A 23,194-nucleotide genomic window follows, 5' to 3' on the forward strand; every position below is an offset into this window, starting at 1 on the left:
TTCCTGGGGATTGGTAACCAGCTGAGAAGAGCTGATGGGCCTCAGGTCATTAAGCCCAGCCAGCCATTTATCGAGGGCACCAATATCATTACTGCTAATATCTCCGAGTAGAAAAAACAACGTCAGGCTCAGAGGGGGAGAGCCAGTATGTCTTTGCCCCTTACAGACTGTTTTTTCTTTTTTTTTTTTTGAGCTTGCAGGTTGTCATGAACTTGCATTCCTTGGGATTGGCAAGTGCCTACCTGGGTGGTGGAGTGACCCATCCCAGATATGCTGTACACTTCTCATGGTGCAGAACTGGGTGTTTCACAAAATAAGAGGTTTGCCAAGCTGAAAAATCCATGGACCAGCATGCTTTTCTTTCCCTATGGCCACTGGAAAACTATTTTTGCTTTCACTGTCCTACAGCCATAATAATGAGGTTTGTACATCACTGAGTTTCTTCCCTTAAAGAAGTGCTCTAAGAGCTTTCAGAAATGGTGTAGGAGAGGCAGCAATTGCTAATTTAACTATGCTTTTTTAGTAAATACCAGAGTAAATAGACATAAATGTGCAGTGTTTAAACAGCAGCAGCCCCAAGGCATAAGTAAATCATCTTTATCCTCTTTTAACTAAATGGTTTCTGAGGGGTAGGGAGGGTTTTTACACATAAATATGAATCCCAATAAATATTCAGAACATCCCTTTGATTTTATGTCTTGCTTATGCAAAGAGAAAAAGGAGTCATCTTATTCCCAAGACTTTAGGAGACAAGAGGAAGGGTGAGCAGCTAGGCTGCGTGGCAAGAAGGCTTAATGCAGAAAATAAATGTTTCTACCAGTCCCGAAGCAGCTCTCTCTGAAACCACAGGAGAGATTGAGGGCCATGTGACACCGGTCCTCGACTCTGTCATCTGTGTGCCGTCTGTGTGGCTCAGCAGCCCACAGCCACACAGAAGCACAGGCACCAGCACTGGCAGACCAAGGTTGGAGGTAAGGGCAGATGTAGGTAGGACCCTCGTGGTGGCATGGTCCAGAGTGGTTCATTTGACAGTTAGCACCCTCGAATAATTTTGCCCTTTTCATTGTGAGGACAAGCAAACCACAACATGTTCAAATGTTGCCACAATCCAGGAGATCTAAGCCGAAAATAAATGTTCTACTAAATCCCCGAAATGAGAAGGGATTTCCCCCGTAGCTCTGACTCCCGTGCCGTGGACAGGAGATCGGCCGCTGCAGATGCAGCTGAGCAGGAAACCTCCTTGCCATTCGCGCACCTCTGCAAGGTCGCTTCTCCCGTCTGTGAACTATGCCAAATCTCCAGATCATGTCAAAATACGTAGCAGTTGCCTATCAGTGTGAAATCTAACATGATTCACAGCACAAGCATCACTCCTCAGGCTATCATTAAGCAGAAGTCTTGCTGCTCATTTACCACCTGATTTTAGGAAGGGGAATGAAGAGATCTGAGGTGGGGATTCTCACAGGTTATTAGCGACTTTGGTGAGAGCACAGTTAGACCAGCATAATCACATCAAAATCCTGCAGGACCATAGGGTTTCTTAAATATGTAAGGCCATTTATACTCACCTGAGGCTTATTCTTCTTTTACCACATTTCTATTTAAGAAAATAAAATGATGATTCACAAACAAAATTATAATCACTATTACTTAAGTAACCCTTTTGATCCTGACATCTCCCTAAGCGTTTTCCCCACCCCACTGCTCTCAACCCAAACTCTTTATGTGTGAACAAGTAGCAGGCACCTACTGCAATGGAAAGGTGTACTGGCACCACACCATGTGCTGGCCCCAAAGGAATCGCTTTGGTCATCTCTAATCCGAGGATCTCGGCATATCTGCAGATGCTGAGCGAAGCTCCACCCCAGCTCTTCAAAGTGAGTCTCTATTATTAGCCTTGTCACTTGCCCAGAGAAGCTAGCTGCAGAGACAGTGAGGTTTTCAGGGAGGAAGTTCATGGAGATTTCAGGAAGAGGACCCAGGTCCTCTATCTCTGAGTTTATTTCTGTCCTTTATAGAAATTGTTGCCATCATTTTGTGGTTTCTCAGAGAAAGGCTAACTCCAGGCATCAAGGCTCACTTCTGCCAAAAGATGGTCACTTCCTAAAGATCTCTCTGGAGAGCAGCTTTGAGCAAGAGCCAAATTAGCTCTCCCAGGATCCTCACTCTCTCTGTGACTGCAGAAGGAGCCTAAGGTATTTAGTGGCATGAGCCAGATGTTAACCTTCACACACATGCCTAGCTGAAGTACAGCTTTCTCCATGTTTAACATAACAGGCAGCATTAATGTCTGGGGCTCATGGAGGGACAGTAAGGAAACAGATGCCAAGCATCTGAGGAGCTGCAGTGCAGTGTGGGGCACATGATGCCAAGAATACGTGAATGAAGAAAATATCTGAACAGAAAGAGTGAAGCAGATCTAAAACTCTCCACAAATACGAGGGGCAGCCAGAAGAGATTTAATAATATGGGTGCTGACAAAAAGACAGAGAGGCAGAGGTGAGCTGTCTTGGAGAAGATCTGGTCCTGCAGTGCTTGGTGTGAACCAGGGCTCCTAGATGTTCTCTCTAGCTCCACATCCAAAATCGGAGTGCTGCACTGCACAAAAAATGAAATGCAGCACCCAATGCCCACATGGAGAGGGGCCCTGATAAATCAGTCAGTGAAAACCATTTTCTTTTTGGAGTTCAGTAATTGCTATGGTTTCTCGCTATGCCCAGAAGCTCCGGGCTCTTCATTAGCAGCTCGAGGAGCCAGGAGGTGTGCAAACAGGTGTAGCTGCAGACTTTCCTACTGGGTACACATCTGAGGAGGGTCCAAAGCATAAATCACTCTTTCCAACGTCAGTTTTAAATCATGCTCCCTAACAGCCATCTCCTGCCCTTGATCATTTCTCCTAGGATGGCAATGGAGTTTCACATATGGTTTGAATGAAGCATGAGGCCTTCAATTGCTCCACATCCACCTGTTTCAGATTGTATCATAGGTATGTACTTAAGCATTTCATTAACGTTTCCTCTTTTTTTAACGTTAACCCAAGCCATGCTAACTCTGCCTATGTGGATAGAGGTTTGCAACAGAAATGCAACATGCATCCAAACCTGCTGCATTTTGGAGGCAGCAGGGCATGAAGCCTGCAGGTGAGTGAGCCCGCTTCTAAATATTTCTGCTGGAAACGGGATATTTGGTTCCATCTGAACAAAATGGGAACTCCATGTACACATGTCCTGGGCAGCTTAGAAGATCCAGCTCTTTGGTATCATATAAACCCCATGTGAAACACACACTTGAGGATCTCAGCGGCATTAGATCTTAATTTATCCTAGGGCACATCCGTGTTATTGTTTCTTTCTCTTTGGAGGAGAGCTGCACCTACAACCACCATCACCCCATCTCCTTTCTTTTGTAAGGTGAGAGGATCCTTGATGTTTTTCAATTGCTTTGGGAAAACCAGTACAACATCTGTGCCTGAAAGAGCCATCCATTGCCATGCCTTTGTTTAAGATATAGGGTTATCCAGCAGCACAGCTCCAAAGCCCGACTGGGAGCAAGACAGGTTTTAGCACGTTTCTTCATCTCATTCTTTCTGTCTCTTTTCAGTTGGAAGCTCAACTGTCAAGATTAAACCATCCACCTGTGTGGCATACTCAAGCATGGCTGAACTTGATAGATCTGCACAGTTGGATTCAGCAGCAAAGATCACAGATCCGAGACGCACATTGAGAATAGCCTGCTAATCTTTCCTCCCTCCACTCCACCCCCCTCAAAAAACCCAAACACGTGTTTTTCCTTACAGAGCTTTCTTTTTAAGGTGTCTCCTGTCAGCAATGTCATGATGGGAACTCTCAATGGAAGCCTTTACAAAACTGTATTTCTATCATTACCTTGTGGCTTACACATAGCATATCACAGCAATTGAGGAGAGAAATGTTTAAAAAAATACTTGGGGGGTGGGGAGGGAGGCAGAAAAATCAGCTATTGGAGATATAAGCAGGGTGTTCCTGCCCTGACAAATACAGCACAGCTTGGACAGAGTAAATTCTCAAGCAGAGAAATGAAGGAAGCACAAGAATGGCACAAAATTAAGCAGGCCTAAGCATAGCCTTGTCCTGAAGTAAACCTTGAATATCACCAACATGCACTGACTATGCTCTGAGCAAAATCACCAAGGCAAATGGAGCTGCTGCATTCACATATCTGCATGAAAGTGTTTGGTGTTTAAATATTTCAGGGTGAGACATGCACCTGCAAACCACTGCCTTCCTTCTGACGGAAGACATAAAGGAAGGACAAGTTAGTTCAAGGTCTTTAACCCTTCCTAAGAGAAACCTTGATATTCAGGCTCCCCAGGTCAGGGCTTGGAGTAACTCACGTGTCTCAGACATTTCCTCACGAGGTGTTTTTTTCTTGTTGTTTCCCACTGTTGCTACCATACCACCTGCTATTTTATTTTCGTTGTAAAATCTGGTGCATTCAAGTCTACCTTCAAACTTATGTTACAGTCTTCCATGGCATCCAGTTATGTATCCAGTCTTTCCATTCCTTAAACCAGGCTGTCATCTCTTTATCTTTTATTCTTACCTCATCTGTTGAACAAATGTCACAGTCACAGTTATTAAAAATATTTGAACCTGACAGCTGCAAATGCTCAAAGGCAACTATACGTGTGCAGGACTATAATTAGGTGGAGCATTTAATTTTGTTTTTAAATCACTGAGATCCAGTATTGGAATCTATACAGACATGGACAATCAATACAGACAGTGTGACTTAGCAAACTTTACGGTCATTTATTTTCTATGTATGTAAGAATAACTAATATGCCTGCCTACAATGGTACATATTGTGTTGCACGAGAAAGGATTTTGCCTGGCTAAAGCTCAGACCATAATACCTCCACTCATGTTAACTTTAGCACTGATACTACACTGACTTCAGCAAAATCAGCAACTCTCCCTTAGTGAACAAGGTCACAGACTTGGACTGAAAAAAAGACTAATAATTGCTCGGTGCTTTCTGCAAGATGCTTTAAAAACATCAACTGCAATTTCTAATGTTCCTTGAAGTAGATTTGCTTATCATCCCTATTTTATGGACGGAAGGCCAAGACATCGTAGGACACCCAATTTGTTCAAAGACATTAGCAAAGGTGGAGTGGAGTCTACAAGTCCCAGCCTCCTGCCTCATTACTCAAACTAGTCTGTTTTTCCTTGATATTTGTATTAAATAATAATTTCTAATTTGTTTCACCTCCTGCAGTTTCATTTCCTCCCATCAGAGGCAACCCTAGGAGAATTCAGAGCGCAAATCTGTTGCCTGTGGCATTCAGACTGCCTAGCCTGAAAAAATGAATCTGAAACTATCAATACATGATGAATTTGGGGAAACCTTAATTTATCTTCCTTCTTCTTTTTCAGAGGTTTCTGGTATTTCAACTTTCTTATTGGCCACAAGAACAGAAATTAAACTGCGAGAGCTCTCAGGCTTTGTGGGCGCAAGAGCCTCAGGAGGTCTCTGCCTTCTTTTCATTTTTTTATATTAAAATAGCGGCAGAGATGGGGAATGACACCAGCTCCTACTAGGAGCTGAGGGTTTCAGCACAGGAAGAAGCTCAGCAGTGCTCGGAGATGGGACCTGAGCTGGCCAAACTGCCTGAGAACCGGTGGAAAGGTCGTGCCACTAAAATGCCAAAGAGCCATCAAAATCGTTAAACTACTAAACTATCAGGGGAAGAAAAAACACATGTAACAGCTGATCTGAGCATTCACTGAGGGAGAAACAGATTGTCCTGCACTGTTGTCTTCTGCAGCACCAGCACATTGCTGGCCCAGACAGCTCAGTAAAGATGGGACAGACCCTGCATCTTCCCAGTTTCACTGCTAATTAAATTTGCACAGTGGAAGCCATCCCTATGCTCATGTTTTAATCTTAAATGTTACTAGCGGACTCACGTCTGGATTTTGGCACTGACCGAAGCGTGCTGGAGGCTCAGTAAGCAAGGGAAATTCACAGGGAACCACCATGAGGAAAGGTCCTCCCACAGCCAAGAAGAACAGAGATGGGCCAAGCAGGACCTCACCCAACGGCCTGTCCTCACCACCTGGCTCAAACACAACAGGAGCCCTCAGTTCGCTCCCTAATTCACTTGATTCCTAATTTACTTGTTACTTTTCAGGGAATCATTCCAGAGCTAGAGTGAGTGAATGATCGGTCATTTCTGCTTCTACCGTCCTGAATCTTGTAGCCACGTACCTTGCACAATGTTACTTTGGGTCTCTGATTGAGATTAACCAGTTTATTTGAAGAAATACACTTGGAGTAATGAAAGAAGACGAAGAAGCAACGGCCTATAAAATCATTATATCCTAGTAGTTTTATTGATACGGATTATGAGAAATAGCTGGAAGACAGAGAAAGAATCATATTTAGCTCAGGTAATAAAATTATATGAGCTGCCATTTTCATAATGTTAAACAAGACCTGAGGGAAGCTTAACTTAAAAGATTACACAGGTGGATTTTTTTCCTTTGGAGAACATGAAAGATTATTGTAAATGTCTTTTTGTGCAGCCCACCTTTTCAAACACAGTCGCAAGAAATTAGCCAAACACTGATTTTTCACGAAGCAGCCTGGCTCGCATGGGCTCTACCTGCACACCGGCGCGATGCCCCGGTGAAGCTGCTCATGGAGATGTGGCATGGGACCACGGGTTTCCCAATGGCAGGTGTCCCCATGCCACCCACTGCCGTCCCCAGCACAGGCCACAGGGACCAGCACCTTCCCACCCCGCGCCTGGGGAACACAGCCAGGGGAAGGCTGTATAGCACTCGTTAATGAAATTAATGCAATCAGGAAGCCCTCGGGGCTGCCCGTGGTGGCCAGTCCACAGCAGCAGCCCCTGGGGTAGCCACAGGCCCAGGGACTGCCCAGCAGAGGGGAGCAAGCTCTTATCACAGGCTGCTAAAATGGACAAGTTCTCAGTTTTGGTATCTTCATCCTTAGTTTAGCAGAAGTCTGGCTCTATATGGCGCTTGGAAAGCATGCAGGTCTCGCCTAATCTTCATCTGAAAGATGAAGCTTATAATTAAAAAAATAAGGTAAGGAAAATAGCAACTTTTGTGACTTGCAAGCAGGACGCGTTCCCAAATAGTCAGGATACTGGGCTTGGGAATTTGTTTTGGTTTTTACCTTGATGTTCGTAGAAGATCCAAAGACTATGATGAGAGCAATAACCATTCCAAGACATTTATAAATGACCCTCTTAACTGTTTATGAGACATTATCTGAGGTAAAGCAGAGTAGGAGAAATAAACTTGAAGTAGGAAGAGCTGGCTTGCCTCCCAGATGGAGCATGATAAAGCACCAGTGTCAGTGTTTCTTCTCAGTTTTATGGCAGCCTTTAACTGCTTGGTGTTTAGGATTTTTTATCAGAAAACGGAAAGAAGAAGGAATGGATCCAAAGCAAAGTGGTTTTCACAAACAATATTCTCCAAATGACTTTATGTGAGCAGATACTGTGTTATCTGGCTATCAAGATAACACCATTTATTTTTTTACTTGCCACAACAGCCTGCTACTCAGATTCCCAGTCCTGGTATGTCCAAGGAATTCCTGAGCACAGCAATAAATTTTCAAAGGGATCTGGGTGACCCCACTGCTTCTCTCCTATTAGAAAATATCTTGAACAAAGTTAATCTCTGGTCAGATTTAGCTTGTTGAATAGATTTCTATTGTCTCCCTTGAGCAGCATGTTTGTTTTCTGTTCCCATATTTATCAAGGAATATCATCATTACTTTAAATCTCTCTGAATTTTGTTCATCTCCCTCAAAACATTAACAAATGGCCCTTGGTGGAACCGTGGGAATGGGATAAAAATACAGAGTGCTCTCCTGGAAGATGAAAGCACATAGAAACTACCTTATTTCTTACTTTTTGCTAACCTAAAGCATAAACCATCATAAATTACAAATTTTCACTGCTTTTTTGAATAACTTTCAGTCCTACTTTGAGAAAAACAGGGAAAACCCAGTTGCTCCAATTCTTTCAGCTTTTAAGACCCAAAATACAAACCGAACGGTAAATATGCTGGAACCAGACCTGGAGGAAAGGTAAACTGAATTAAAGGGCTCTAAACAGAAATTGCTGCCTTTAACTATCTGCTTTAGGCACCTACTCAGCAAGGAAGTTCCTAAACCGTGCAGCAAGGCTCCAGATAATGAGATATCAACGAACTGAAGGGGTATTCAGCTCTTAAAAGAGGATCTAGTTTGATACTAAAACAGAGGAGAGTTTTATAAAGAATATTTTTATCTCAACAAAAACAACTTACAGATTTAAGCAAAGAGATTTATAAAGCTGAGGGTTGGAGCTTGACAAGTTTCCTACTGCTTTATGGTTCTGGCTTACATCTTGATTATGAATTAGCAAAGTCATCAGTTGCCATCCCCGACAAAAGAGACAACCAGTCGGGTGTAGTAAAAAGAAAAAAGAAGGGAATAGTGCTTATTGAGCAATAGCTTCTTTCTCCAAAACAACTTGTAAGGAAATTTTGCTAGTTGTATTGGACATATTTATATTGGATAAAAACCTTCATTTTATTTTTCAAAATATTATGAAGACTTGATTGAAATGGTTGTTAGTGCTGGAGACAGAACAGAATTTGGTAAACAAAAAATGTCTATATCCATTTAAATAATATTTTTCTTATGCTTCTGCAAGCATGCAAGCTTCTGGAAATGCGTCAGACAACTCATGAAAGAAATCTGGCAAGCTGGAAAAAAGTGTGTCTTTAAAATACTTCAGAAACCCAACAGTTCTGACTTTCTTGTGAACAAGAGAGGAGGTTTTACTTCTTCCCAGTGCTCATGGCATCCCCTCGCCACATGCCCTGAGATCCAGGCAGGACCAGGGGACACATGGGGCAGAGCGGCCGGCTAGCAAGGCGCTGGAGGTCCTCCCCACCTCCTCTCACGATGGCTGCGATACTTTGGTGAGGACAGAGCCAAGGAGCTGAGGAAGCTCCATGTCTCATCCCCCACAGAGCCAATTTTTGGTTGGATCCAGGGCTGTGAACTCCTGCCAAGTCCAGTATAAATTTATCATCAGTTCACTTGAAAAAGGGCTTCCTCTCATCCCTGATTGATGGATTTGGTTTAGCTCCACCAGACCTAGTTACTATCCTCAGGCAAAAGCAGACGTGGAAATCTTTGAGGATTTGCCTGAGAATAACAGACTTTGTAGGCTGTTGCACCAAATCCAGGAGGTTGGGGAATAAAAGGCATGACCATTCCCACACCGTTAATTCTCTCAGTCATTGAGTCTCCGGCAGCATCCCCATGTCTGGAGCTGGCCATGCCTTCCCAGGGATACAGCAGGTCTCCAGGAGCAAAGGTGCCCCAGATTTTCCCTGGAGCAGGTGAGCTCAAGCTGTGATCTGATGGCAGCACAGCGACCGGGTTCTCAGCACACTTACTGGGGCCTCGGGCACTGCCAGGGCCACCCAGCCCACACGGGAGCTCGGAGAGCATGCACCAGGGATGGACAGGCAGAGCTGCTCCTCCAGCCAGGCCCCAGGTGCTGGAAATCCTGGATAAATATGTAAAATCCCTTCATTCCACCAGTATAAAATTTCCAGGCAGAAAAAAAAAAAAGGATGTGTCCAGGGAAACCACGCAACAGCCTGAACATTAAGCTTTCAGTTCCAAGGATTTCAGAAATCTCTGATTCAAAATTTCCACTAATGATGTTTAAGAACATACCTTCCCAAGCCGGCAGGAACCCAAATGGAGAGCTGAGCGTTGCTCACACCCACATCATGCAAAAAGTCACGGTAAGGCTCTGGAGGACTGGGGTGGCTTTGAGTATCCGGGAGACGAGAGCAATGCCATCCCCACAGCGGTGGGATGTCCCCCCAGAGCTGGGATGCAGCAGGGCTCCATGTCTCTGCCCTCTCTCTGCGCCAGGAGACTTCAACTCTCCCCTGGTGTAAGACCTTGCTGGAAAACCACAGGTTTTGATGCATTTGAACTTCTCTACCACCGAACCCGAGCTGCTCTATTTCACCTTAATATTACAGCACTACGCTTGGTTACACTCATTGTATGTTTGATCCCTTTTTTCTTTTCCATTTGCACCTTTCAGTTGTCTTTTTCTCCAGCCAAGAATGCTGTTTAGGAAAATGGTTGTGTACCGCACTTCAAACAGAAGAAACTAGAAGTGCCCATTTCTTGCACACTTTGTAGCTTCCTGACAAATGCAATATAGTTGTTCTTCTGAGATTAGCCCATCAAGAAGAGATTAAGCACCAAACTCTGTAAAAAACTCAAACTGCAATTCTGCCGCTTTCATTATTTACTGGTAGAACAAACATAGCACTGAGGTGCAAACCAGGCAATATACCCATGCACTTAGCACCATCGCCTGTAGATCGCCCAAGATTTTGAACATACCCCAGTGGTTGCAAACATTATTTTAAGCATCTCGGCGCATCTCCACTGAAAAATGAAGTACTTTGAGATCCCTGAGTTTGCTCCAGGTGAGCCAAAAGCTCTATGAAACACAGCATCACACCGAATGGTCACGCAGATACCAAAAGGATGATGGGCATGTTAACACAGCATGGATCCCCGAGTAATGCATTTGGAGCAATGACACACCATCCAGCTCTGCTGCTTTTGCCCTGAGGCTGGCTCATGCAAAGCTAGCTTGTGGATATCTGCACCACAGTCCTTCGCGTAGACCAGACACCTTTCCAGATACAACAAAAATTATCACTGTAAAAAGGCAAAGGATCTGAAATTTGTTCCACGATACAGCTGAAGATGTACAGATTTTGACCAATATCATCTAGGAAAAGCACCGACACAGAGTTTTGGACATGAAACTCTTATTCTCCATTTCCCACTTAAAAGCAAACATGGAAGAAGAGCCCATCATGTACTGCACTGCTTGCAGGTTGATGCAGAGAAAAGTACTTTGTAAAATAAGAAAGGATTACTTGACAGTGGAATATTTGAGCTGCCTGAAGTAGATTTATTTATACTTTTTGGCAAAGATCACATTTTAATTGGGGTTGTTATTCACATGAGCCAGGAACAATATAATATTATCCAATAATATAGAGAATCTGACACCAAAACATTTCACAGCACACATTACATTTGCATTTGCCAGACATGGAATCCCATAAATTGTTATGTCTGATAATGGTCTGCGGTTCAATGGACAAGACTTTAAACAATTTGCAGGGGATTATGGATTTCGACATAAAACATCCAGTCATGGTTATTCGTAGTCAGGGACTAAGGAGACAGATCTTGTGGTAGTTGCTCGTGATTCCTGTAAAGTTCAAGTCTCTAAAGAAGAGACTCTCAGGAAGAAGAAAGGGGCAATCACAACTTATTTCTCTGGGAAGGGGGATGTGAACTGGAAAGCGAGGATTCAGTAGCACCACTGAAGGAGCAAAGAGCAACAGAGGCAGAGATGCTCCTTGGGGCAGTTCACGGGCTCAAGTTTCCTTCTCGTGAAATGCAGTTGTACTGAATCTCTGCTCCTAATGGTCTCAATTAGGCATTGCAGGCCATTGCCAGGGACGTGTGCAAAGAACCCAGTAAAATCCAAACGCTTCAAGGCTTGGAACTGTGCAGTCCTGGAGTATTTCAGGAAAAATACATCTAATGGAATGAAATGTGAGACCAGAAGAAAAAGCAGGTGTGCTTTTATGTAGGTCTCTGCACATACAGAGTGCAACAAGCAGGATACTGGTGAGAGGATGGGTCTGTGCTTGGCAGTGTCCTTGGAAGTGAGGTGTTTGATAATCTTTGCCTTGGTCTATTGCCTTGGAGCAGTAGAGTAGAGCAGCAAAAGCACATAGCCTTGAAGAGCTTGAATGTCAGCCTGGACACCAGGGTTATGCTCAGTTCTTTCCAAAGTCTCCATGGGATCATTAGCCTTTCCCCACTCTTTCTATGCAGAGTGCTGGAAACCACTTAAAAGAGCGTGTGCTGAATGTGTGTGATCTGACCAAAGCTTTCCAAGCAAACTGAGCATTGGCAAAGCAGTCCGGGTTGGGAGCAGTGGGAATTGCTGTGCTCCATTTAGAAAGAGTACGAGAGTAGCGCATCTGTAGTATAAGCAGCTCTGCATTGCCCTGCCAGAAATCTCTGCTGAATAGGCAGGGAGAGAAGAAGAGGCTTGAAAGGAAGGATGCACGCACACATTTTACGCTCTGCCAGGACTTGCCTATCCAGGGACGTGCAAGAGAGTGCAAAGTCATCGGTGTCAAGCCCAAAATCCTTGTGTGAACGTGTTTGGGACTAAACACACTTTGACCTTTGTGCAAAGACTTCCCACTTGCAGATGATCCATCTTAACTTTCCTGAGCAAGTCTGTGAAAAAAAGAGCTAAGAAACCAAAGCCAGGGCTGCAGCCACCCTCTGCAGCAGCGTGGCAGTTGAGAGCATTGAAGTTATGCCTCGTCATGCCAGCCAAAGGGTCTGGTTCAATTTGTTTTACGCTATCCTTCATGAAGTAAAAAAAAATAGTACTTACAGTTTGGTCTTTCTCTCCTTTGGTAAGTGTCCTTCCATTGTCTTGAAAACCTTTCAGAATTGTCTTGCTCAGTACATAATTTTGTGCAAAAAAGTAAGAAGTCAGCAGGTAAAAAGCTAAAGCGTCAAAGACATTGCAAGCTGGTAGTGTTCAAACACACTTTGCACTTCCAAATGCTCAAAAAGTCATACCAGCCAAGCTTTATAATTTTCATAAGCCTTCTGATTTAAGCAAAGACAAAGTTTGTCTTTCCATTCCTCAGAGCAGTTCCAGAATACGAACTGTTATGCTGACTAGCTTCAAATTCATACGAACGAGACCTACTGGTTTTGCTCTGCAAAATAGCAAGAGAAAAAGAAGTGCTAAAAAAAAAAAAAGCCATTGAACTGCTTTTTTCTAGCAATAGTAAAAACCATCTTGCGTATGTTTTGCGCCACACACATATGTGAACCCTCTGATGATAGAGCTGAGGTTGTTCACTGGCTCAGCTCCGCGTCGGGCCACAGATGGGGCTTTAAAGGGGGAAATTGGAAATGGAAGTACATTCTGATAAATAAAAACCGGTTTGCTTTTATCATCTGAACAAATAAATCAATCCAGTGTGAGAGACTCCTGGGAACATTTTGTGATGCCAGCACCAACTGTCCTAGAACACTTTGAACCAAGGTGTGACAACATCCATTTTACTGGGTGGTTCCTGGGGCAGAAAGGCACAAAGTGGCTCTCCCACACTCATCCACAGGCAACTGGATCCCATGGAGCTTTGCAGGTGCAAAATCACCGTAGAAGACTTTGTCACACCTTCCTCACGTTTCCAGAACTCCTACAAATGTTTTCTGGAGCAGAGCTGACATCTGTATAATTTCTGTGATGTCGATAAAATTCCCCTGATGGGAATGAAATTATGTCAGTCTTAAATGAGTATTAATGATATCAAAACTAAGCCTTGTAGGGAAAGGATTTGACATTCTTATTACTGTGCCGCCAGCTTTTTTCTAAACCAGCACAAAGATCTAAATACTCAAAAAGCATGAAATTCATGTTTTAGTCACATTTGTCTGAAAGTTTGGATTTTGAATACAATTTCCATGAGATATCTAATGTAGGTCTTCCAAGTGGTCATGGAGTTAGTGGCATATTTTTCTAAATACTGATGTGATTTTCACCATGATTTTGAGATTTCCTGGAAAATGGATTATTTTTTCACGAAACAGCACTAATGAATATGAGTACACTAAACCAGACAAATACAGGATATGATATTGGAGGGGGGAAAAAAGGTAACTCTCTGATTTTAAGCTGTTTGAATGGTTAGGGCACAGCGAGCCAGGCCAGGGCTGGGTGTCTTTCATTTGATGTCCACCAGACCAGGTTAGGAGACAGACCTCGAGGATGTGACTCCAGCCCAAGCCTGACTGTGGCTTAGCTGAAATCTCCTTCAGTGTTAACCAAGGGGAAAATGTTGTGGGAGGGAACCGTGGCTGTCGGGAAGAAGGTGGGTTGGGGCAGCTCCCTCCACCCTGTGGTGGTGACCTGTGCTGTCCCCACCGTTTGCAGGAGCCATCTCCAGACCCATGAATTTTGGAAGAGGGCGGTTCGTATTCCTGTCTCACGGCTAGTGGGCTGAAGTCTGGAAGTTACAACACCTCAGCCCTCCTCAAACTCAGGATCCGTCTGCCGAGCCAAGGCGCCCAGGAGCCGCCACGACCGCGGCGCCTCCCCGCCGTCGCCCCTTTCCTTACGTGAGGTTCTCCACTTTCAGCGTGCATTCAGCTTGGGACACAGAACTCATTTCCAAATTGACTCCTATATCTTATTTCCTTATTAGTGCCGTAACAGCAAGGCATTCCTTACGGTACACTTTTCTTTTTCTTTTTTTTTTTAACATTATTAATTGTCCTCAGTGGCAGTTCTAAACGGTTGGTTGTTTTTTCCCTTCTGATAAGACAAACATGTTTAAATCAAACAAGCCTTGACAAATACTGAAGTTATACACCACACTGAAATAATGAGGGAGCCTTTTAATATAATAACACAATATGTATGGGCAAGTTATTACACTGGAACAGTATGAGCTTGTCAAATCGCAGTGAAGTGGTATTTATTGAAAGAATAAGTAAGAGGAAGAATAGCCGAAAGTATTCTACTGTACAAACAAGCAGTTGAATTTTCAGAAAAATAGTACACACAACTCTGAGCCACTTTCTACACAAAACTCCCTGACGTCAATAAAATTCCCCGCAATAATTTAAGTCCTTTCATGCAAAAGAGAAAAATGCAAATTAAGTCCCAAATACAACTTAGCGGGGTCCAGATGCATAAAACCAAGAGAGGAGGAGCCGTGCAGGGCAGAATTAAAGGATCCTGACACCTTCGGTGAACACACTCAATGGCGAACAGCGCAGCAGCTCAGGCACCAGCCCCTCTCTAACGTACGAAAACGTGTGCCTTACAAATACGTATCTCTACGGTGAATCAACGGCTATTGATACATTTGATTGCAGGCTGTAAACCTGGAACAAACAAACAAATCAGTCATAGAATAAATGTCATTAAAATACGCAGAGTAAGTAACAGCGGACTTCAAAGTGTACCAAGTTACAATTTCCAAAGCAATGAACTGCTCGTGTGATTGCACTGAGTGGTATTACCCATTTGACCTGGGTACTTTCCTAATATTAATTCGCTAAAATCAGGAAAAGTAAAGTATGAAAATAGCCCTGCACACTGGGCTTGTGTTTGAATGCGAGTGTATACAATGCGGGCAACCGCTTTTACAAAGCATACAGCAGCATGACTCATATTGTCAATATAACTCCCAAACTTCATATTTCTAAGGAGGTGCCAGTTTTGTGCTATTCAAAGCATATTTTGAAGCATAAAGCACTCTCTGGTCTGCCAGCCGACCCGCCTGCAACACTGGCCGGTCTGTGTGGAGCTGCGCGTGCTGCCAAGCGCCGCTGCCGGCCGGGTGCACTGCAGGACAGGGGGCTGCTCCGTGCCCGGCGTGGTGCTTCCCCCTCCACCACCCGCACCACAGCAGCACTGCCTCCACGAAGCTTTGCTTTTCCTTTGGCGACACCTTCTTCTTGACCGGAGATACAATCCATGCCGCTGTGTGCAGTCCGTGGTGCATTTCCAGAAACAGGCTTGGAGTGAGATACTGTCCTTGCTTGCAGTTTGCCAGGCAGCGCAAAGGTTGAGCGATGCAGAGCAGCGATGAAGCCTTCTGAGGGCACTGCTTGTCTCAGCTTCACACTTGTAACTAGTTCCTACGCCATCACCATGAAAGTCAATGACGACAGGCTGCTACACTGGAAAGAAGGACAACCTCTATGTTTCTCCACATCTTGGCAAGGGAACTAAAGACATGTAGTCACTGTTGTCAAGAGGAGGTAATGACAGGGGGAATTAGATCCTCCTGGAAGGAAGGCTCCTTTCCAGCACACACATCAGCAGCACAAGCCCTCTCTGCCCCTCAGCACTGAAGACGGTGAGTAGTCATGAGTCCTCAGAGGTCCCCACCGGCCTGATATAAGCAAAGGATGAACCTCCTGGGTTTCTGCTCTGGGTAGCAAGATCAGCAGCACTGTAGCCCTTATTGGGCAATCACCGCTCTGAGCCTGGGCTCAGACCCAGATGAGTGCAGCCATGCAGCCTAACCAACCAAACTGAGTTCCTTGATGGCCCTGCCCAAAAGGAGCTCCCTGAGGGCTTCATGCAAAATTTGACAGCCTCACCTCCAGAGACACACGCTGGAGGGCAGCCAGCCAGTCATTTGTAGGCAATGCACAGCACCCACAAGGTCTGACCTTGCCTTTGGGCCTCCTAACCTGCCCCAACATGCCCCTCTGGTGCATTGACACAGAGGGTTTGTATCCTCACATGCCGGAGAAGGAGGAGGGTAAAAATCTCATGGCAGTGAGTACGACACTACTGTTCTCACAGCAGTCCTGGAGGGCAAGAGCCTGCATGGTGAGCCATCTGCCCAGCTCCCACCACACAAGGGGCTTATAGTCACCTGCTTGCTTTCATGCTTGTCATTGCTGCAGGCACTGTGCATCAAGGGAAGATGATAGCTGCAACCTAACACAGAAATAATTAAGTGAGGTGCACCGTGGGGAAAATACCATGATGACTGCAATGAGCATCAACAGCCTGCAGCCCGAGGCAGCACAAGTTGTCAGGAGTGAGGAGCAGCATCCCCAAGAGAGCTGCCACTCAGCGTGCTAATTTGTAGTGGCTGGGCAGCCCTCTCCCTCCTGGCCCTCAGCTCGCTGTCAGAAAACAGCACGTCGTGTAAATTTACACTGCAAGGAATTAACAGCCAGCTCTGGAGGGAGGCGTTTCAGGTTACACAGCTGCAGCTGGGTGATTGGATCCAGTGTGAGGGGCTGAGCGCTGGGGAGGAAGGACCTGCTGCCTCACAGCATCTTCTCACGGCGCCTGCCAAGCCAGCTCAGATGAAGATCTCGGGGCTCTTGCTTATCATGAATGGCCTGAGTGCTCTTAACTTCTCTTCTTGGTGAAACTGGGGGAAAGACTCCAGGAAATGAAAAGGCAGAGCAAGGTGGGATCTCTTCAGGAGCTCTGGATGTCCCGCTGCACCGAGAGGAAAGGAAAGCATCACAGAACATCACAGAGAAGTTGATGTTAGAAGGGACCTCTGGAGATCATCTTGTCCAACTCCATGCTCGAGCAGGGTCACCTAAAGCACATTGCCCAGGACCCTGTCCAGACAGCTTTTGAATATCTCCAAGGATGGAGACTCCACAGCCTCTCTGGATAAACAGCTCCTCACTCCTATTTCAGGGGCACAAAGGACAGGAGCTGAGGAAGGATCTGGAAGAAGAAAGGCAAAGTAGATTGAAAACACTTGGGTGTAAGCTGGGCTGACTATGCTGTTGAAAGTGCCGCCCACCTGCAGTCTGCTTGAGGGCTGTGCGGCTGCCCCTTGGGCTGCACAAGGTCCCACCTGGACTTACACGTGGGAGGAGCATGCCCAAGTCAATGCAAAACATGGGTGGCATGTGGCTCCCAAGGCCACGGGAGTTTTGCACGCAGCCAGTGAGGCTCAGCCCTTTCCAGGGCACAGCCATCGCACCCAAGGTCAGCTCCATCCGAAGGATCTGTGGAGCAGAAGGGTGACACATTGCAGGAAGGCAGAGAAAACGCTCGGTGCCCAGAAAGGTTGCGTGCACAGAGGCCGCCGGGAGCAGCCCTCGCCTGCCCGGCGCAGACGGGGGCTGTGCCGGGAATGCTGCGTACAGGTCAGAGCATCTCACAGCAGGAAAACATGGAATAAATGCTGGGGAAGGGTTTTAGAAGAAAGCAGAGAGCTGTGATAAGGCGACTGGGCTGGAGGGTGTGGGCTGAGCTCTGCGGGAAGATTAAAAGAGCTGTGTATGTACAGCGGCGCTGCGAGACAGCTAAGGGGCCATGATAACAGCCTGCAAATATTTGGATGCTGTAAACATCAAGGAAGGAGAGGAGTTATTTACGGTTATACATGGGGCATAACTAAGAGTAATGGGATGAGATTAGGAAAGGAAAGTTTTAGGCTGAATATCAGGAAATATTTCCCAACAATGTAATGCGTTAGGCTGCAGAATAATCCTTCCAAGGGAGCCATGGGAGCACATCAGTGTAGATGGCTACAGCTACCCATGACTAAACCCTGGGCTATGTGCTGCCAGGCCTAATGGATAATGTAATTTCTATCTCTGGCCTCCAAGGTTATTTCCTTCCTGTCTGTACAGGAGGAGTATCTTATCAAGTAATACATGCTTCTACCATGATGCTCCTCTGGTCAGAGGCAAAAGGACTCCCAATTCCCTGTCCTGCAAGGAGTCAGAGGATTTGGCATGTACCCTGCCTTGTGGGGTCTCATCTCTTGCCTTTAAGGCACAACCACTTCTCCCAAATTTCAACTGAAATGAATACAACTCACGCTGCAAAAAAACAGATGGAGCGGGATAATTTTTCACTGGTTTTAACCTGCAATGAGATAACATGCAAAAGAGAAATGTAAAAGCAAATGGTCCATGGGGCATGGGGAAATACATCTATAAAGAGGAGCTATTTTCAGACAGGCCTGTGTGCAAGAGCAGAAATCACGAGCGGTGCCTCACGGCAGGCTGCTGGCGTTGCCGAGGCATGGGCAGGAGTGAGGAGCCAGCAGGTCTCCACACACTAGATTATGAGCAAGCATTTCTAACATGTCATGCTGCTTTAAAACTGAAGATGCCGGGATGTAAAACCCAAGGTAGCAGCCACCAAGTCCCTAAGAGGGACCGGCTTTCTCCAGGAAAGGTGGATGCCCTGCATGGGTTGCAGCCGGCGTGGCAGCAGCGGGAATGGGCGGCCGGCGAAGGGGAAAGCTGCGCACTGCCGTTCGCCAGCGGTGTGCATGCTCCCAGCACCCTGGGACGGAGCATTGCCCGCTATCAGCCATGAGTTACCACCAGCAACAGGATACCAGACCTGATAAACCAGAGGTCTTATCCGGCATGGAGGAGCCCAAGTTCCCATGTTTACTTAAGCATGAAACAGAATAAACTCTGGTCCTTAAAACTAAACATTTAAATGCATTCACTAATCCTGAGACATACGGCAAGCAATTATACAAACACACCTTAAATGTTTGGGGCAATTTTTGCAGCTTGCCCAGAAATAAGTGTCATCTTTCAACACAGGAACAGCAAACTTCTCCAAGTCAGCGGGGAAGTGTCCTGCTCTTCTCTTGTGCAGTTACCAAAAGGTGATGCCAGGAAAGCCCCAACCACGTGTCTACCCTCATTCGAGCAGACACCAAGTGTTGCAAATGATACAGAGGAGAAAACACCTTTGTGTCTAGGTATGGCTGGATCATCCCTTCAGGCCAGGGAAGACAGAGAAGAATTCAAATGTCTCCCATCCTTGTGGGCAGCACTCAATTTTGTGACCAGGAGGTTGAGCCTATGGCTTTCTCTCGTAGCCATGTGTAGATCCCTTTGTAAAAAGTAGCTCCACTCCAGCCACACTATTGAAACACTGTATAAATAGTTTCTGAAATATTTTTTCATTTATATTTCTTTTCCTGAAAACATGAGCAGTTGCTATATTTAATGTTTTGTAGAGTAAAACCACAAGGTTTCTCTCAGTCCTCATCTATAATTGTGGTAGACACTGAAAAATCCCTTGAGAGTCCTAGCATACAGAGAGCCAGACCAGATCCTCCGAGCTTCCTCCACTCACAAATCCTGCTAAATAACAAATATTAATATAGCGTAAATAATAATTGTAATATGTAGCACTTTCCAGCTATAGATCTCAAGGTATTTCATGGAGTTGGATGACTATCTTTATTCTCTTATTCACAGGCAAATGAGGGCTTCTCTTTTGCAAACAAGTTCCACACAAATGTTTAATTTTAACCTTGCATCTAGTGTTGATGATTACACTGTGGTCAGAGCATTCATTGGGAGAACTTCAGGTCAGTCGTCTGCTGTAGACATTCCCTTAGGGAAACACAAATGCTAAAGGTATTTTCAACACATACACATGGACAATTCAGTAGCTTTCCAATTGCTAAATATTTGCACCCAAACTCATTCATTTTCTTGCTCTTTCATTGCTAGGAGCATTTTCAGTTTAGTCACGTTTTGGTGGGAGAGAGCTCAGCCCTTTTACAACTTTGGAGGAAATTTGTTCACATCGTGCCCCATATCTGCAGAAGCCACAAAAGCATTTCCTAGCCTCACCCAGACCCATTTGCTAGTCCAGATCAGCACCTCCCGGAGCCCCAGCCACCTCCAGCACCCATTTGACTTCTGTCCTCTCTGAATAAAGTATAAAAAATCGCCTGTGCCCTCTAGCATTAACAATCGGATCTCCTATAAGGAATCCATCATCATTTTATCTGTGCCATTAAAACAGGCACAAAAAAAACTCACCCCTTTTCTGCAATGATTTAACAGCCTGTATTTTGTTTTCAGAGGGGATTTTCAGAAGAGTGTCAATATAATAGAATTTGAGGGAAACGGAGGAGAAGAGCCTCAGGAAATGAAAAACAAGCTTTGGATGAATGGCTGTCTAAAATCAGCTGAAATTCTGAACTATCTAAACCCGCAGAGTAAAAAGCATGAAAGAGCAAGAGCTCTGAGCCCCACTGGGAAGAGGAGATGGGAGCAGGTCAAAACGTACCTGCTGGGTGGAAGTGGATAGGGATCACCACCATACCTCTGCACACCTCTCCCAAAGCACAGTGAGAGCAAAAGCTTCAGAGGAATCCTTAAATAGCTAACAGCACCAGAACATATAGTGAGAATCTGTAAAGTTACTGTTTTCTTAAAGGCACACCACTGGCTTTGGAGGTAGAGGGAAGGAAGAGGGTGAAAACCTTCATTCTGTAATGCTTTGCCTAAAGAGATATGTGCCTCTGAACTGCTACTGATGATGATGATCATGGTAAACCAGAGATGGAGACATCAGAAAGGTAATGAGGATACTGTGGGGCAAAGTGGGTGCTCTGGCAAGCTTCAGGAGCCAGGGAAGGCGGAAAGCGCCCCAGATCCCATGTGTTACGGAGGCTGGAAAGCTGGTCTGTCAGCTTTGAAACAGTGGTGTCAAACATACAGAGGTCCCCAGAGAGCAGAAGCATGGTGATGGGGCCAGTCTTTTGGCAGAGTCCCGTTCTTCTGTACGTGGTGAGCTCAGGTGGACAGTCAGGTGCTGCAGGACAGGAGACACAGAGTGAGCTCTCGGAGGAGCTCTTGCAGTGTCTGCTGGGCAGGCTTGGGCAGAGCAACATCCACCAGGTCTTCACACGTGCAGCTCCCACATTCACCTCGAGCATCTTCAGGATGGCGCCGAGCTCAACTGTAAAACACACAAAGGTGTATAAAATGGTACTTTGTCACATCAGCTCTGCTGGCTGCTCTTGGGCTTCCTCTGAAAGCCGTCTCTCATTCACGCCTTGCTGAATTCAGCGGACCTCGGGGATAGGTTTGGCAAATAAAGAGGTCATCTAAATGCAGCCTTGTGCGAGACATTCATGAATAATGAGATGCATATTGAGAAATCAGTGCAGAGTTTGTTGCATCGTCCTGTGTCGCTGGAACCGCACCGAAAGTGCAAATTCCCTAGGAAATGCCACCTCGTATGCAATGCGAGCCCCTGTTTACCCCCAGTGCTGGCCTGCCTGGAGCCGGCTTTGCTGGCCAGTGTGAGGGCAGGACCCCGGGCAGGAGGAGGCAGCGGGGGACAAGGCAGCACGTGAACCGCTGCCTGTACAGCTGTGCGGGACACGCCAGCGCCAAAGAGGCTGAGCACAGAAAGCAGGGGCAGGAGCGGAGCAATGCAGCCCCCCACTTACCCTACGCCAGGTGACAGTTCAAGGCTAACACATGGCAGCCTCTCCCAAAAGAAGTGTGCTCTCTTCAGCTTAATCCATCCCTGCAATTACGAGGTAATAGCTCTAGTGGGAAAATGTAACAAAATATTAAGCCATCAGTTTTCATTTGTATGAGGTCCTGCATATGTTGCCAGAAAGTGCTGTCCATCTCTCATGCTCCCCTCTCTGATATGTAATTCCTGCCAAATAATACGTACTTACCTCATTTTCACTCCCAGGCCAGCATGGTCACCTATAAAAATTAACACTTGGGACCCATGCGTAGAATGTGGATGAGTTTCAGATGGATCATAAGGCACTTAAATAGCTTTAAAATAACTTTGGAAGTCATTAATGTTAATAGATACAAAAATGCTAATGCAAGATGGAGAAGCTCTCACAGGGCTAGAAAGGAGGCTATTCTGGCTCTAAGAAATCCTCACTCCCCAATACCATTTAAGGACGTAACAGGAGGCAATAAGTTTCACCAAGCCCAGGCTGGCCACAGCCCGCTCTCCTCTCTCTGGCCATGGCACAAAGCCAGTCCCTGGGGAAGAGTCTGGAACAGAGTAAGCACGTGGTGACAGGTCCCCAGAAGACCTTCCCTTCCCCGATAGCGCACCTCAGGGACTTGCCAAGGCAGAGTGGACTTTGTGGTCTTCCCTGCCCCTAGTGGCCTTTTTCCTTCCATAAGACAAGTTATCTTGACCAGTTATCTTTTGATGTCATGCAAACACTTAGAGTGTACAACACCCTGTAGCAAGGAGTTCCAAATAACCACCAGATACAGTGTGAAAAACACCTCCTTTTGGTTTTGATTTTTGTTTGTTTGTTTTGGGAGAGCCACCTGACAATTTCGTGTGACGATCTCGGGTCCTTAGAGAAGTTACAGAATGATCATTTCCTATTCACCCTCTTACACTATTCATGATTGCATAAATCTCTAGGCTTATCTACCCTTACTCATCTCTTCATTAATGTATATGAGCACAAATTTACCACTGAATATGTGCTTGGTCGCTATTAAAGCCAAAACTAAAAGCTTCCCACCTAAAGGTGGACCCCATAGTCTCTGTTCATGAGGGGGGGGTTCTACCAAAGCCTAAGAAGGTGGTTTAAGCAGATGCCAAGGTGTAAAATATGGCACTGTTGTGCTGTCAAGGCACAAATTAATATTAAACTCAGCAGAGCATTTTGAGTCACTTGCAATGTCTACTTAGTGAGAATGCAGCAGGCAGGTTAGTTTTAAAGCATATATGTCATTTCCTTCA

The sequence above is a fragment of the Rhea pennata genome, chromosome 14 (assembly GCF_028389875.1).
Source record: "Rhea pennata isolate bPtePen1 chromosome 14, bPtePen1.pri, whole genome shotgun sequence".
Classification (NCBI taxonomy): domain Eukaryota; kingdom Metazoa; phylum Chordata; class Aves; order Rheiformes; family Rheidae; genus Rhea; species Rhea pennata.